We start from the raw sequence: 4,227 nt of genomic DNA on the forward strand, positions 1-4,227 counted from the left end.
ACAGAAAGCCCCAATTGCAGGAAACCGCACAACAAAACATGAGATCCATTTCCCCACTCCATCCAGCAAGGGTGGCAATTTGGTCCTTAGCTCTTATTTAGCCATCGAAGCCCACGGCTCATAGATTGTCCCTGATGTGCCCTTCGGTAGGAGCGGGTACATTTTGGCTTGGGGGAGCTTCACTGGTTTTTCCCTAAAATATCGTTCCCATCTTCTTAGGTAATCTTGCATGTAGGGGATGTTCCACTTGGGATCTCCTCCTCGGTAAACAGCGTTTACAATGATTCTTTTTCCCTGTGGGGAATCCCAACGCGGTCGTTATCACGCATACCATTACTCCGCAAGTCGGAACAACAACTTGCGGAGGGGGGAGGAGGTGTTGGATTTAAGATCCAACACCTTCCCTAGTGTCCTCACAGACTGGAGTTGGAATAGTAAATTATACTATTCCAACTTCCGACGCCCCCCTTCCGCAAGTCGTTGTTATGACTTGCGGAGTAATGGTATGCAGAATCACAATGCTGTTGTGATAACGACCGCGTTGTGATTCCCCGCGGAGAAAAAGAATGCGGGATTTGAACATATATTCCTCCCCTCTCTGCAGGATGCACTCTTCCGCAGCGGCCATGTCCTCTAGTTCGAAGGATCCCTCCTCCAGCCAGGGTGTATCATACTGATCCTTTCCCTCTGTCCAGTGGGCTAGCAGGTGGCAAAATGGCCGTACGAAGATCTCACCTTCCTCTTGGGCCACTATCTCCCTTGGGGTCATTCTATCTGTCCCACACGTTCAGGAAGAGTCGTTAACGTCTTCGTTGCTGCTCCCCTCGTGTGCATGCAAAGGGGCCATCTTACTTCTCCTCCGTCTTAGTTCCGTTTGCCCCGGCTACCTTGTGCTCTTATTTCCAAGTCGATTCAGAAAAGGGGGTGGTGATGAACAGAGTGTCTGAATTAAGCAGACCACTCTTACCCAGTCCAAAGATCAGGGCTTGATCCATCACCGTTATTTAGCTCACTGCCCCATCCCAGCTCAGAACCTGGCTATATGCAAATTAGTCTGTCCCTGGCCCAGTGCATCATGGGAACAGGGCAGACCAAACTACCAAGCCAATTCTTCACCAGAAAGGAGACAAGCTTCCGGGGACCGGTTTCTGCCATTTCAGGCGTCGTCGGCCCGGCTTGCTTGAATCCTGATGGAGCAGTGAGCAAGGGACTCATGTCTGAGTATACCCTTCCACGCTTATGGTGGACAAAATGATTCAGAAAAGGGGGTGGTGATGAACAGAGTGTCTGAATTAAGCAGACCACTCTTACCAAGTCCAAAGATCAGGGCTTGATCCATCACCGTTATTTAGCTCACTGCCCCATCCCAGCTCAGAACCTGGCTATATGCAAATTAGTCTGTCCCCGGCCCAGTGCATCATGGGAACAGGGCAGACCAAACTACCAAGCCAATTCTTCACCAGAAAGGAGACAAGCTTCCGGGGACCGGTTTCTGCCATTTCAGGCGTCGTCGGCCCGGCTTGCTTGAATCCTGATGGAGCAGTGAGCAAGGGACTCATGTCTGAGTATACCCTTCCACGCTTATGGTGGACAAAATGACTCAGAAAAGGGGGTGGTGATGAACAGAGTGTCTGAATTAAGCAGACCACTCTTACCCAGTCCAAAGATCAGGGCTTGATCCATCACCGTTATTTAGCTCACTGCCCCATCCCAGCTCAGAACCTGGCTATATGCAAATTAGTCTGTCCCTGGCCCAGTGCATCATGGGAACAGGGCAGACCAAACTACCAAGCCAATTCTTCACCAGAAAGGAGACAAGCTTCCGGGGACCGGTTTCTGCCATTTCAGGCGTCGTCGGCCCGGCTTGCTTGAATCCTGATGGAGCAGTGAGCAAGGGACTCATGTCTGAGTATACCCTTCCACGCTTATGGTGGACAAAATGATTCAGAAAAGGGGGTGGTGATGAACAGAGTGTCTGAATTAAGCAGACCACTCTTACCCAGTCCAAAGATCAGGGCTTGATCCATCACCGTTATTTAGCTCACTGCCCCATCCCAGCTCAGAACCTGGCTATATGCAAATTAGTCTGTCCCTGGCCCAGTGCATCATGGGAACAGGGCAGACCAAACTACCAAGCCAATTCTTCACCAGAAAGGAGACAAGCTTCCGGGGACCGGTTTCTGCCATTTCAGGCGTCGTCGGCCCGGCTTGCTTGAATCCTGATGGAGCAGTGAGCAAGGGACTCATGTCTGAGTATACCCTTCCACGCTTATGGTGGACAAAATGATTCAGAAAAGGGGGTGGTGATGAACAGAGTGTCTGAATTAAGCAGACCACTCTTACCCAGTCCAAAGATCAGGGCTTGATCCATCACCGTTATTTAGCTCACTGCCCCATCCCAGCTCAGAACCTGGCTATATGCAAATTAGTCTGTCCCTGGCCCAGTGCATCATGGGAACAGGGCAGACCAAACTACCAAGCCAATTCTTCACCAGAAAGGAGACAAGCTTCCGGGGACCGGTTTCTGCCATTTCAGGCGTCGTCGGCCCGGCTTGCTTGAATCCTGATGGAGCAGTGAGCAAGGGACTCATGTCTGAGTATACCCTTCCACGCTTATGGTGGACAAAATGATTCAGAAAAGGGGGTGGTGATGAACAGAGTGTCTGAATTAAGCAGACCACTCTTACCCAGTCCAAAGATCAGGGCTTGATCCATCACCGTTATTTAGCTCACTGCCCCATCCCAGCTCAGAACCTGGCTATATGCAAATTAGTCTGTCCCTGGCCCAGTGCATCATGGGAACAGGGCAGACCAAACTACCAAGCCAATTCTTCACCAGAAAGGAGACAAGCTTCCGGGGACCGGTTTCTGCCATTTCAGGCGTCGTCGGCCCGGCTTGCTTGAATCCTGATGGAGCAGTGAGCAAGGGACTCATGTCTGAGTATACCCTTCCACGCTTATGGTGGACAAAATGATTCAGAAAAGGGGGTGGTGATGAACAGAGTGTCTGAATTAAGCAGACCACTCTTACCCAGTCCAAAGATCAGGGCTTGATCCATCACCGTTATTTAGCTCACTGCCCCATCCCAGCTCAGAACCTGGCTATATGCAAATTAGTCTGTCCCTGGCCCAGTGCATCATGGGAACAGGGCAGACCAAACTACCAAGCCAATTCTTCACCAGAAAGGAGACAAGCTTCCGGGGACCGGTTTCTGCCATTTCAGGCGTCGTCGGCCCGGCTTGCTTGAATCCTGATGGAGCAGTGAGCAAGGGACTCATGTCTGAGTATACCCTTCCACGCTTATGGTGGACAAAATGATTCAGAAAAAGGGGTGGTGATGAACAGAGTGTCTGAATTAAGCAGACCACTCTTACCCAGTCCAAAGATCAGGGCTTGATCCATCACCGTTATTTAGCTCACTGCCCCATCCCAGCTCAGAACCTGGCTATATGCAAATTAGTCTGTCCCTGGCCCAGTGCATCATGGGAACAGGGCAGACCAAACTACCAAGCCAATTCTTCACCAGAAAGGAGACAAGCTTCCGGGGACCGGTTTCTGCCATTTCAGGCGTCGTCGGCCCGGCTTGCTTAAATCCTGATGGAGCAGTGAGCAAGGGACTCATGTCTGAGTATACCCTTCCACGCTTATGGTGGACAAAATGATTCAGAAAAGGGGGTGGTGATGAACAGAGTGTCTGAATTAAGCAGACCACTCTTACCCAGTCCAAAGATCAGGGCTTGATCCATCACCGTTATTTAGCTCACTGCCCCATCCCAGCTCAGAACCTGGCTATATGCAAATTAGTCTGTCCCTGGCCCAGTGCATCATGGGAACAGGGCAGACCAAACTACCAAGCCAATTCTTCACCAGAAAGGAGACAAGCTTCCGGGGACCGGTTTCTGCCATTTCAGGCGTCGTCGGCCCGGCTTGCTTGAATCCTGATGGAGCAGTGAGCAAGGGACTCATGTCTGAGTATACCCTTCCACGCTTATGGTGGACAAAATGATTCAGAAAAGGGGGTGGTGGTGAACAGAGTGTCTGAATTAAGCAGACCACTCTTACCCAGTCCAAAGATCAGGGCTTGATCCATCACCGTTATTTAGCTCACTGCCCCATCCCAGCTCAGAACCTGGCTATATGCAAATTAGTCTGTCCCTGGCCCAGTGCATCATGGGAACAGGGCAGACCAAACTACCAAGCCAATTCTTCACCAGAAAGGAGACAAG

The sequence above is a fragment of the Lissotriton helveticus genome, chromosome 8 (assembly GCF_964261635.1).
Source record: "Lissotriton helveticus chromosome 8, aLisHel1.1, whole genome shotgun sequence".
Taxonomy (NCBI): Eukaryota; Metazoa; Chordata; class Amphibia; order Caudata; family Salamandridae; genus Lissotriton; species Lissotriton helveticus.